Source organism: Nomascus leucogenys, chromosome 5, assembly GCF_006542625.1.
Source record: "Nomascus leucogenys isolate Asia chromosome 5, Asia_NLE_v1, whole genome shotgun sequence".
Lineage (NCBI taxonomy): Eukaryota > Metazoa > Chordata > Mammalia > Primates > Hylobatidae > Nomascus > Nomascus leucogenys.
The window spans coordinates 116,653,914-116,667,288 of record NC_044385.1 but is presented as its reverse complement, the minus strand read 5'-3'; the positions used below and the strand labels follow the sequence as shown (position 1 = coordinate 116,667,288).

Here is a 13,375-nt window from a genome sequence, read left to right as displayed (position 1 = left end):
TGTGGCAGATGACCATACAGAGAAATAATTACAAAAAGGCAAAATATTGTATTAGTTTCCTGTGCTGTTGTAACAAATTAACAAAACTTAGCAGCCTAACATAAAATTTATTATCTCACAGTTTGATAGATCAAAATTCCAACATGGATCTTGCCGGGCTAAAATCAAGGTACTAGGAAGGCTGCATTGTCTACTGGAGCCTCTGAGGAAGAATTTGTTTTAAACTGGCTTCAGGTTATTGGCAATGTTCAGTTCTGGGTGGCTGTTAAACTGGGATTATTTTTCCCTGCTAGCTGGCAGTGGGGTCATTCTCAGCTTCTAGAGACCACTCACATTCCCTAGTTCATGGCCGCCTTCATTTTTAAAGCCAGCAATGGCAGGTCAGGTCCTTCTCACACTTTCATTTTCTCTGATCCCTCCTGCCTCATCTCTCCTGCCTTACTTTTCTACTTTCCTCCTTGGCTGTTAAGATCTCATGTGATTACCTTGGGCCCACCCTACCTTGAGGTCAGCTGATAGTAACCTTAATTACATCTGCAGAGTCCCTTTAGCACAGTGCCTAGATTCATGTTTGAATAACTTGCTTTGGGGAATCTTGGGACAGGAGACATCTATAGAATTATGACTACCATAGATTGTGTCGAAACTCATGTTACATATAGGGCACATGCAAAGCTCTACACCAAGATGCTAGTGACTGCACTGAGGGCACTGAAATTGTCATTGCAATGCCTGTCATTTTTAGCAATCTTTTTGCCACCACTGCAGTGATTGTCTTCAGCACAATTATGCCTATCAAACTAGTATCAAGAATTTTGATATTTTGGGTGCTAAACATCCTAGGGAGGGTATTTAGAAAATGTCCATTTTAGCTTTACTCTTTCTTTTTGCAGCCTCCTTGTCCTTGAACTCAGGCAGGAGTCCTCAGGCATTTGGCCAGAGAGCAATCTAATATAAAAATCCTACGCATAATGTTTTCCCTGTGACAACAAGTCCCTTATACTTGAAACAATCTTCTACAGAAATATCTTTTTTTCCCCTTAAGAGTGAGTTCACCAGAGGCTTCTTAGACTTTCACGTAAACAGACTCGTGCCATTCCTACCTCCTAAGACCTACAGGCTCTGCCAGACAAACATAGATCCAAGACAAACATAGATCCATCTTAAACGGAAATGCTTGTTACACAAGGCTGCAAAGACATACAATGGAACCTCCATTTTCCTCAGAATTGGAGTATAGTTTCTTCGAACTTCCCAATTCATGGTCTGTGAAAAATTCAACACCCTCGCCATGATTTCTGCAAATTATCTTCCAGCTTACTTCTTCACAGTCCGTCTCTTCCCTCTCCTATGTTTGGGTATATTGATCAGTTAGGACCCGCTTTAGCAGCATGTAACGGAAATGCAATAGCAATTTGCATGTAACAGAAATGCAACAGCCAATTTGTAACAGAAAGGGCTCAGTCAATTAGGGGAGTATTTTTCCCCGTCTAGCTCCACAGGGTCATCGTTGACTCAGACTCTTTTCATCTTTCTGGTCCTCTATCTTCATTATCCTCCTGCTTGCCAGGTGGCTGCTGCATCGGTAATAGCCTGATCATACTACTGGCAGGAAAATGGGAAAAGGAGGAGTTGAGGAGTCACCAATATTAGGAAACCCAAATTCCTATCAGTCCATCACTTGTGTCTCATTGATGAGAATTGTGTACCTGGGCACAATTTCACCCTGAACAAATGAGGTTCTATTAATAAAGAGGAACGAGGAGTGGGTATTCATCAGGTATTCGTAGTGGCTGCTCCAATAGGTGCCTTCTCACTTCTAATTTAAACCAACATACGCAAACAGGCCTGCCATTTGTCAGTTTCCACTAACGATCACTCCTCGCCAAACATTCCAACTGTCTAACAATTTTGCTGAAGACCTGAGGTTTCATCAGGAATGAGGCAGTTTCTCAAACATCTTGTTGGCTCCTCTTACCATGCTTTCTTACCCCTCAATTCACACAAACAGAGCCACTCCATCTAACACAGGGTTCCTAAGATGAAGGCCTATGTCAGCCAGACATTAATATAATAATTCCTCACTGTGTTACATACATGGCACTTTGATATAAAAGTATATTTTAACAAGAAGGAAATATTCATACCCTTCATATACATTCTCAAACAATGTATGTTCCACATTCACGTAATTGCTATCTCCAGGAAGTTGATCTCACAGTCCCTATTGAGAAAAACTGTTGTCATGTCTTAAAGGAAGCAGCCTTTTAAAGCGATTTCCTTGAGCTTAAACAGATTTTTTTAATTCTGGAAGAATAAGGTTGTACCAGCTTGATCGTAGAGCGTCTGAAAGTATTACATTAGAAGTTAGGAGACTGGGTCCTATTTTTTGCTGTAAGCTGCTGTAAGAAGTTACAGGTGTTGTGTCTGTTTTGATCAACATGTGCCTTTTCTGTAAAATGGAGTAGGTCAGCATGTATAAGTTCTAAAAAGTTCTGAGTTGTGAGAGATCAAACACTTGTATTATTATTACTATTATTATTATTATTATTATTATTATTATTTTGAGATGGAGTCTCACTCTGTTGCCCAGGCTGGAGTGCACTGGCGTGATCTCGGCTCGCTGTAACCTCTGCCACCTGGATTCAACTGATTCTCCTGCCTCAGCCTCCCTAGAAGCTGGGATTACAGGCGTGCACCACCACGCCTGGCTAATTTTTGTATTTTTAGTAGAGATGGGGTTTTGCCATGTTGGCCAGGCTGGTCTTGAACTCCCGACCTCAGATGATCCACCCACCTCAGCCTCCCAAAGTGCTGGGATTACAGGCGTGAGCCACTGCACCTAGCCAAGATCAAACGCTTGTAATCAGCTGTTGCTTTAAGATAAAGGAGGAAGAAAATAAGCAAAGGAAGATGGGGATGGGAGGAGAGAATGATAGGGAAGCAGACAGGCAGGCCAGGAGAGATGGGAAGGAGGGACAGAATGAACGGGTGGTGGAGAACCCAGTTGCTCAGTTATAACATAAGAGTAGGAATGACCAAACGGAAAATGTAGCTACCTCTTATTCTCCTTTTGACTATGACTACATAGTTATTTCTGTCTTGGTCAGTTTCTGAAAAAGACTTTGATACACCCACTCTGTGCCATTGTACACGCTGTTTCTTCAGCATGAGGACACTAGTTCATATCAGCAAGCATTCCTTCCTCTATCACTGTGCCTGGCTTATTCCTAGCCACTCTTCCAAATCGGCACAGAAAACACCACCTCTGCAGAGGAGCTTTCAAGCCTTTGACTGCCCCCTAAATTCATACCCATTTTGAGCTATGAGCTTCTCTATGTGCTCTTATAGTTCCTTATGATAGCTTCTTCTATCAGACTTACCTTTATATAAAAGTGTGTTCATTTATTCTGTAAAGCATTAGGTCAATGGAGTTTATTGAGTAGATATTATGAAGGAAAGCACTGTGATAGGTAATAGGTTCAAAGATAAATGAGATAGTGTTGCTTTCAAGGACTGGATATTCTACCAGGAGAAATAACTTAAAGGGAAAGATAAATGCTATAATAATGATATGCATGTAATTCCATGGAAGCTAAGAGGAGAGGTACATAGACAAAGCTAAAGGAGTCAGAGGAAGCTTTCCAGAGAAAACTCCTAAGAATAAAAATAATCTAGCAAAAGAGGAAGCACTAGCAGCTGGCATGCCAAGCAGAGGGCACAGCATAGGCAAAGGACGAGAGAGAGAGAAATGGCACAGCTCGGGCTGTGAGAAGTCACTCTGCTACAGGAAAGAGCTGTCCTGGTAGTGGTGAACAAGGGACATTTATGGCAGGGTGTGTGTACAAATTCCAAGTTTATCCTAAAACCTATGGAACCCACGGAGAGGTTTAACTGTCAGGGGTGTGACATGATCATGCTACAAAATCATGGATGCTACAAAACTCATTTAATTTTTTTTGAATTGTTGATTTAAAAAAATACTGAATTAGAAACACATATTTCCTTCTATGTCTTGCCTACTATACAATGAATTTCTTTGAAGGCAGGGATAATGTTTTATTTGCATCTTTTCACTCAGCAAAGCTTCAGCACATAGTAGGTAGGCATTTAATAAATGTTTGTTCAATGAATAATAATAAGTGAAAATAAGTGAATTAAAAAAATGAGTAGGAGAATTTGGGTGAAGAGAAAAGTAATATTGTTAAATACACTCAGGGACACTGTTAAATTGCACACAGGATGGAAAAGGCTAAGATACTTCCACGTATCTAAAAGCTAAAACAACTCCGAAGCTGCAGTGACTTGAGTTATGAAGCTATTTTTTAAACCCTTAATTTCTTTTTTAAGACGGGGTCTTGCTCTGTTGCCCAGGCTGGTGCAGTAGTGTGATCATGGCTCAGTGCAGCCTAGACCTCCCAGGCTCAAGTGATCCTTCCACCTTATCCTCCGCAAAGGAGCTGGGACCCCAGGCATAAGCCACAATGCCTGGTTAATTTTTAAACTGTATTTAATTTTTTGTAGAGATGGGGGTCTCCCTATGTTGCTGAAATTCCTGGCCTCACACAACCCTCCCATCTCGGCCTCCCAAAGTGCTGGGATTACAGATGTGAGCCACCATGCCTGGCCTATTAAAGCCTGAAATCTTGAAAGTAAATGTCTTTACAATATGGTGAATAGGAATTGTTAATGAGTTTAGAGAAGACGCAGATGTGAATTGTTAGAAGGTATTTTCTTCCTAATGCTAATAGGCAAATACTAATATGTAAATGACATTTAATCAGTAACCTGTAATGTTAATGATATCATTTTTAATTAAGGAAAAAAGCACTCTTGGCTAGGACAGGTGCGTTTTTTGAAATATTAATCCTACATTTTATGTCACATTTATATTCTAGGTTTTAAATCAGCCATATAACCCATCTTGTGCTACTTCTAGGATGGTGTCTAGGAGTAAGTAGTAACCAGCTTCCATGTTTTAAATTTCAACCATATTTCAGGAAGGATAAATGCAGGCAAAAATAGTAAGTGGAGAATTGCTATCATCTCTCTTAATTAACTATACCAATGGAAGCCTAGTTATTGAAGACTGTGGATCCCTAACTAAGATTGAACCATGTATTTGGTGTCATAGGATATTAAACTGAAGGCCCAATTCTTAGGGAATAAACAATTTCAAGATAACTGATCTTGAAAACTCACAACTATAAAATATAATAAATTTTATATATGGTTTTAATCTTTATTGCAAGGATCTCCAAATGCATTATGGACAGATTAATCCTCATAACCTTTATTGGGAGATGGCAAGTATTGTCTTCATCTGATAGAGTGGAAAATTGAGGCATCTAGGTTCTTGGCTTGCATCCAGCCGCAGAGCTGGAACGTGAAGAGGAAGGAGAAAAGGATGTTAGATCTGCTGCCACTTGGTTTGGAGCTTTAGTCACTGAAGTTTGGAAGCTATCTAGGTGGTAAATTATAAAATTAATTTTCTTCTGAAATTCATTCTTGACAGATGTTTTCCCATTGGTAGATTTCAAAATGTATACTGCCTAGGAAAGAAACATTTTTTTCTCCTCCTAAGATTTCTTCTAGTTGAATTGGAAAACTTTGTTGGTGAAAACAACTTTGCCATTTCATTTTTTTTTAAGTTAAATGAATGCATCATTTAAAAAAGCTTGTGTTTTAAAAGCCCACTTTTCATACTTCAAGCTGATATTTTGGTTTTTAAATTAACTGTCTTAATTAAAATGCCTAATAAATTGCATAGTTAATTGATATGCAATTCAATATATAGCTAAATACTATGTAATTTAACTGTAAATATGATATATGTGTACATGTGAAGTATGCTATATATATGTGATTTAATTTTATTTAAATTTAATAGTATAAATTTATTTCTTATTTATAATTTTATATAAATTAAATTTCAACCATATTTCAGGAAGGCTAAATGCACGCAAAAATAGTAAGTGGAAAATTGCTATCATCTCTCTTAATTAATTAGCCTAGTAATTCAGGACCATGAACTCTTAAGATTGAACCACATATTGGGTTTTTTTTTTTTCAAGACAGGGTCTCATTCTGTTGCCCACGCAAATATATGTAACCATACTCATATATAACTATAAATGTAATATATGTATGATGTAAAGATATATGTGTGTATGATAAAAAACAGTAAAACCAACACCCATATATCTAGTATTCAGCTTCAGAAATGCATTACCAATAACTCTGAAGCCCTCTTTCTTCATTTCTGGGGGTAACCACTGAATGATGTGTTTATCATTTCCTTGATTTCTTTATAGTCTTTCTACATGTGAACCTATACCCTAAACGAAAAACAACATATTATTGAGTTTCATCTGTTTTTGAATTCTATATAAATGAGATTATACTATATGTATTCTTTGACGTGCTTATGCCATTTTAACTCCAGAACTTAATTTCATTACATATATACCACAATTTATTTTTTCATTGTTGTGTCAGTTGCCATTTAGGTTATTTCCTTTTTTTTTTTTTTTTTTTTTTTTGCTATTGCAAACAATGCTGCCATGGAAATTTCTGGAAGCAATTCTTGCCTTAGCCTGTGTTCTCATGAAAGCAGAACTCGATCCACTTGTATACAGATAGTTTATTTGGAAAGTGATCTTAGGAAATAGGAGTGAGGAACCAGGGATAGGAAACAGATGAGAGGAAACCAATAGAGGATGTTGTCTTTATTGACTGAATATTTGTGTCCTTCCAAAATCTATATGTTGAAGATCCAACCCCCAGTGTGACTATATTTGGAAATTGGGCCTCTAAAGAAATAATTAAGGTTAAAGGAGGTCATAAGACTGAAGCCCTCATCCTATAGGATCCGTGTTTCCATAAGAAGAGATAGCAGAGAGTTGTTTCTTTCTCTCACTCTCTGACGGGGAAGGATATAGTAAGAAGGTGGCCATTTGCAAGCCAGGAAGGAACCAAATCAGCAGGCACCTTGATCTAACACTTCTAGCCTCCCGAAGTGTGAGAAAATAAATTCCTGTTGTTTAAGCCACCCAATTTATGGTGTTTTATTATGGCGACCTGAACCAATTAAGATATTGTCCATTGCAGTGGACACAGGTGTAGTGAGTCCTTGCAATTTTATGTTGGCTCTGAATCCATTTTAAGTATAGCGTTAACTGTCTTCTACTAGAAACAGGATTTAGTCTCCCTTGATGCAGTTTTCAACTCTCTGCCTCCTGCCAGTTCCTCAATGTGGTCGATCTAGATATCTGCCCCATATAACCACCTCCTGTTAACCACTTCCCTATGAAACACAGAGATCCAACCTACTGGACTCATCACACTGACACTCATACCTCTCATGGAATATGCAGATGTGCCATGGTGATCACTTCTAAGTCACCGTGTGGCCTCATGGGTCTTATGTCTAATTCCATCAATTAGAATTCCTCATGGGAAATCTGCTTGGGTACCCTGCACCCCAATAAAGGCCTCAGCCTGCATCAAGGGTGACTAAATCCTGTTTCTAGTATGAGACAGTTAACCCTATACTCAAAATGGATTCAGGTCTATACTTAGACCTTATATAGTTAGCCCTATACTCAAATGGATTCAGCCTACAGGTCTATCTCTCTCTGCCTCTCCATCTTCTGGTTGAGCACAATTCCCCTGAGATCTTCCCATCAGCTTTGATTAGAAACCCAATTCTCTCTTGGACGTGTAAGTAATAAACGACTTCTGTTATTTCGTGTATTTTGTTGTGTGCCTTCTCTGTGTCTCTCCTGACTGACACACTTGGATGCAAATTTTCTCCCAGTCATAGTTATTTTTCTAGAGATTGGCTATCTTGGCACAAATCTTAAACACAGGTGAGACAGGAGCCACATGGTACCTGCCAGTATAAACAAGTGTCCTGTGTGGACACCTGGTCATGGGTTAGACATTAGGCAGTACATCAGGATAAAGAAGTATCTGGGAAATGCACACTAAACTTCGATAACCAAATCCTTAGGGTCTCCTTCAGGGTAGGGCTACAGTTTATGGCTATTCTCAAGACAGGTACCTCAAGACCAAATTAGAAAGAAATGAAACAAAAATGTGTCCTATTGTGTTGATGTTCTCTGGAGGGAATTTTTTGAAAGACTAAATGGCATAAAATAAACACAAATACACATATATTGTCTTTTATGTTTACCTATGTGTTAATGTTGTTGGTATTCTTTCTTCATGTGAATTAGAGCTAGTCTAATATCCTTTCATTTCAGCCTGAAAAACTTGTTTTTGTATTTCTTATAGGGTTGGTCTATTAGAGACCAATTTTTACAGTTTTTGCTTATCTGAGAATTCCTTAATTTACCCTTTGTCTTTTGAATGTTAATTGTGCTGAACATAAAATTCTTCACTGACAGTCTTTTTCTTTTAGCATTTTGAATACAATAGCCCTCTCTTATCCATGATTTCACTTTTCACAATTTTAGTTACCTATGGTTAACCACAGTCTGGAAATATTAAATGGAAAATTGCAGAAATAAACAATTCATAGGTTTTTAATTGCACACCGTTCTGAATAGAATGATGAAATCTTGCACCATCCCATCCAGTACACAAATCATCCTTTTTTTTGGAAAGTATCCATGATGTACACAGTACCTCTTCATTAGTCACTTAGTCGCAGTCTCAGTTATCAGATCAACTGTAGTAATAACGCAGTACTTGTGTTTAAATAACCCTCATTTAACTTAAAATGTTCCTAAAGCAGAAGGGTTGTGATGCTGGCAATTTAGATATGCTAAATAGAAGCCATAAAGTGCTTTCTTTAAGTGAAAAGCTGAAAGTTCTTGACCTGATATGAAAAGACGAAAAATTGTGTGCTGAGGTTGCTAAGATCTATGGTAAAAACTCATCTACCTATGATATTGTAAAGAAGAAAAAAGAAATTTATGCTAGTTTTGTTGTTGCATCTAAAACTGCAAAAGTTACAGTGCTTAGTTAAGACAGAAAAGGTATTAAATTTGTGGGTAGAAGACATGAACAGAAACGTATTCCAATTAACAGCAAGAGAGTTTGGTATTATCTGCAGTTTCAGGCATCCACTGGTGGTCTTGGAATATATCCCCAGTGAATAATGGGAGACTGCTTTATAATTCCATGGTCTCCTGGCTTCATGATTTCTGAAGGGAACTCATCTATTAATCTTCTTGAAGATTCTTTGTACATGATGAGTTGCTTCTTTGTTTTTTTGACAGTTTGATTATGATGTGTCTAGATGTGGATCTCTGAGTTTATTCTACTCTGAATTTGTGCAGATATTTCTATTAGGAGGTTAACATTTTTCATTAAATCTGGAAAGTTTTCAGTGATTGTTTCTTCAAATATTCTTTCTTCCCCTTTATCTCTCTCTTCTCCTTCTGGAACTTTCATTATGCATGTGTTTGCAATGCTTGATGGTGTCTAACAGTTCTCTGATGCTCTATTCATCTTTTTAAAAAATTCTTTTTAATTTCTGCTTTTTAGATTGGTTAATCTCAACTGACGTATCTTGAAGTCTGCCAAATCTCTCCTGTGTAAGTTGAAATCTGCTGTTGAGAATCTCTAGGAAATTTTAAATTTCAGATATTTTAATGTACTTGTTTATATTCTTATTTCCCTCACCAGAATGTGAGCTATTTACAGAAAGGACTAGATTATATTTGTTTTTTAGCCCTAGCATTGGGCACATAGAACACACTAAGTGCTCCATAGACAGAATTGAATTAATTAATGTAAATCAAGTTTATATATGAATAGTGTATACCATGCAAACACAGCTAGATCCACTAGATTCTCTCGAGAATTCTTTCACCATTTAGATAAACTATTTTGTATTATATAAAATCAGTTCTAGAATAAATAGAAAGATCAGAAATTTCTTGATTTATCCTGTATGATAGCATAGCATTGTAGTCAGAGTGCCAGCTTCTGAATGAGACAGACTGGGTTCACGTTCTTTCTCTGCCACTTACTGACTGTGTAGCCTAGGGAAAGTGGACACCTATAGGCTCAAATTTCACTTCCTGTAAAACAAAGAGTTGCTATAAGCATGAAGTGACATATAGACGGATAGACAATAATTGGCACAGTTCTAGACACATAGAATACATTCAGCAAATTATATCATCAATAAAATGACCAATATTCCATGCTAAAGAACACCATACATCAATCTCATCAATGTATAGAGACATAACATTTTTCAATTAAATGCTATTTCATATGATTAATCATAAGTATAAAAACATTTCCTTATGGCTAGATAACCTTTTTCCTGAACTCAAGAATGTGTCAACATATGGGATTCTAATAATAGACTGAATTTCTTTGCCTAAGATCTATGGTAAAAACTAATCTACCTATGATATTGTAAAGAAGAAAAGAAGAAATGTATGCTAGTTTTTTTGTTGCGTCGCAAACTGCAAAACTTACAGTGCTTAGTTAAGACAGAAAAGGTATTAAATTTGTGGGCAGAAGACATGAACAGAAACGTATTCCAATTGCCAGCAATAGGTCAAGCTTTCCTTTATAATTGATAGGATGTTGATAGCACTGCCAGATTTCTTTTCTTAAATTATTATATGCATTGCTTTGTTAATCTATAAGGTTTTTCTCTAGTGGATTTACATTATCTATAGACTCAAATACTGATTTCATGCCCCATCTTCATATTTTGCTTCACCATCTTTATTTTTTTATTTTATTTTAACTTTTTCTTCTGACATTTCCCCATGCTAACTTCGGACTAGAAATAAAGTGGATCATCTCTCTTTTCAAATGTCTTCTGCTTTTCTGCCTCTTTCTGTGTGTTCATTGCATACCTTCTCCCAAAACTGTAACTTGAATCTTTTCCTCAGGTTTATTTAAAATGTGCATATATTCACATAATAATCATGTCTTTTCTGAATTTTCCTATATATTTTTGTGTTTATTATTAGGTGAATGCTATTATTACCTAAAATATCTTTATTGTCCTTTTCTACAACTAGATTATAGTCTTCTATAATAGAAAAGTCTAGTTACTTTTGTAGCAATGCTTATGATTACTGAGAGAATATTTGGTGATTTCAAAACCAACTTTACACATCACGCTTTGTAAAAATTCAGTTTTAGCTAGTCATTTTTTTCCAGTTGTGAAGAAACCATTTCATGTCAATTTTTAGAACATTTAATGTGCTCTGATCGAATGCATCTGTTTAAAATTTTGTGTTTATATACACACAAAAGTTTAAACTACATGGTCTTTTACAAGTTGAGTTTACCAAGGAGTAGATGTATCTATTCCACTGTGTGATGGTTGCCATAGAAATGAATGAATGAGGATGTTATTAATTTGGTGATTTTAGGGCGGAGGAATACAGTTTAGAGTGAGAATACTCTGTAGGTGAAATAAATATAGACCAGCAATTGCTGGAGAGAAAACTCAATAGGGGCAAAAACAGTTGCTGATTTTCTGTGGTGCTTGTTTGTTTGTTTGTTTATTTATTTACTTATTGAGACAGAGTCTCGGTCTGTTGCCCAGGCTGGAGTGCAGTGGCGCAATCTCAGCTCACTGCAACTTCTGCCTTCTGGGTTCAAGCGATTCTCCTGCCTCAGCCTCCAGAGTAGCTGGGATTACAGGCAACCTCCACCAGGTCTGGCTAATTTTTTGTATTTTTAATAGAGACGGGGTTTCACCATTTTGACCAGGCTGGTCTTGAATTCGTGAGCTCAGGTGATCCGCCCGCCTCGGCTTCCCAGAGTGCTGGGATTACAGGCGCCAGCCACCGTGCGTGGCCTTAAATGCATTTTTGACTTAGGATATGTTCAACTTATGATAGATTTATCAGGATTTAACCTTATCACAAGTTGAGCAGGTTCTGCATTTTCAACAAGGGCAAAAGAACTAAAAGGTAAACAGCTTCTAGAATATTAAACTTGTCTTTATCTATTCAGTCATAATGTCAACATTCAGCAACACTGACAGGAAAGCTATCTCATATTTAATTGGAATCCTTATATTTCAAACTCTATTCCTCAGTTCTTGGTGCTGGTAAGGAATGCGTCCTTTCTCAGAGCTAGATTTACCAATGGAGTCTAGCTTTTCGGCTTCTCACTTGCAGGGGTCCCTTACAGGGCCTTGGGAGGGATCCCAGCATTGTGTTGCATGGACGTATATTTCCATAACATTTGCAAAATTAAGATATTTTAATTGTGCTTAGTTGGATTACTATCACTCATCCACACTTACTGTTATCATGCTTTCTTTTGGTGCTAGATAGCAGGAGAATGGTCATGGGCATTTGTGATCAGCTAAAGGGAAGTCAAATGTTGAATACATGTGTTTTGGTGTGGTGGACATATTTTTGTAGTTCGCAGACTCACTTCTATGTGTAGTGTAGTTGTTTCTAGTTATCCCATGACAGGAATTGTTTCCAGGAGTATTACTACTTGGTACCCACTGGTGACTTACATAGTGTCATGAAATAAAGATGTAGGACTAGACATTTTAAAATCAAATGAGCTTGTCCTGTGACACTTGCCACTGGACCTACATGGGAAGTGGGAACAAATAAGGTTGAAGGCTTTGCAGATGCTGCCGCTGCTGTGAGCCCTGTACTATCAGCCATGGTCAACCCCACTGTGTTCTTCGACATTGCCGTCAACAGCGAGCCCTTGGGCTGCGTCTCCTTAGAGCTGTTTGCGGACAAGTTTCCAAAGACAGCAGAAAACTTTCATGCTGTGAGCACTGGAGAGAAAGGATTTGGTTATAAGGGTTCCTGCTTTCACAGAATTAATCCAGGGTTTATGTGTCAGGGTGGTGACTTCTCATGCATAATGGCACTGGTGGCAAGTCCATCTACGGGGAGAAATTTGATGACAAGAACTTCATCCTAAAGCATACAGGTCCTGGCATCTTGTCCATGGCAAATGCTGGGCCCAAAACAAATGGTTCCCAGTTTGTCATCTGCACTGCCAAGACTGAGTGGTTGGATGGCAAGCATGTGGTCTCTGGCAAGGTGAAAGAAGGCATGAATATTGTGGAGGCCATGGAGCACTTTGGGTCCAGGAATGGCAAGACCAGCAAGAAGATCACCATTGCTGACAGTGGACAACTCGAATAAATTTGACCTGTATTTTATCTTAACCACCAAACCATTCCTTCTGTAGTTCAGGAGAACAGTCCTCCACCCCATTTGCTTGTAGTATCCTAGAATCTTTGTGCTGTCTCTGCAGTTCCCTTTGGGTTCCATGTTTTCCTTGTTCCCTTCCATGCCTAGCTGGATTGCAGAGTTAAATTTATTATTATGAAATAAAAACTAAATAACAAAAAAAAATGAGTGTTGAAGTGTTCAGATCCAGA

At 37.8% G+C, this 13,375-nt stretch overlaps 1 pseudogene; it reads left to right on the top strand.

The window, feature by feature from the left end:
* Window positions 1-12,594: 12,594 nt before the first annotated feature.
* LOC101175785 lies at window positions 12,595-13,136 on the top strand (annotated as a pseudogene).
* The last annotated feature ends 239 nt before the right edge of the window (window positions 13,137-13,375 follow it).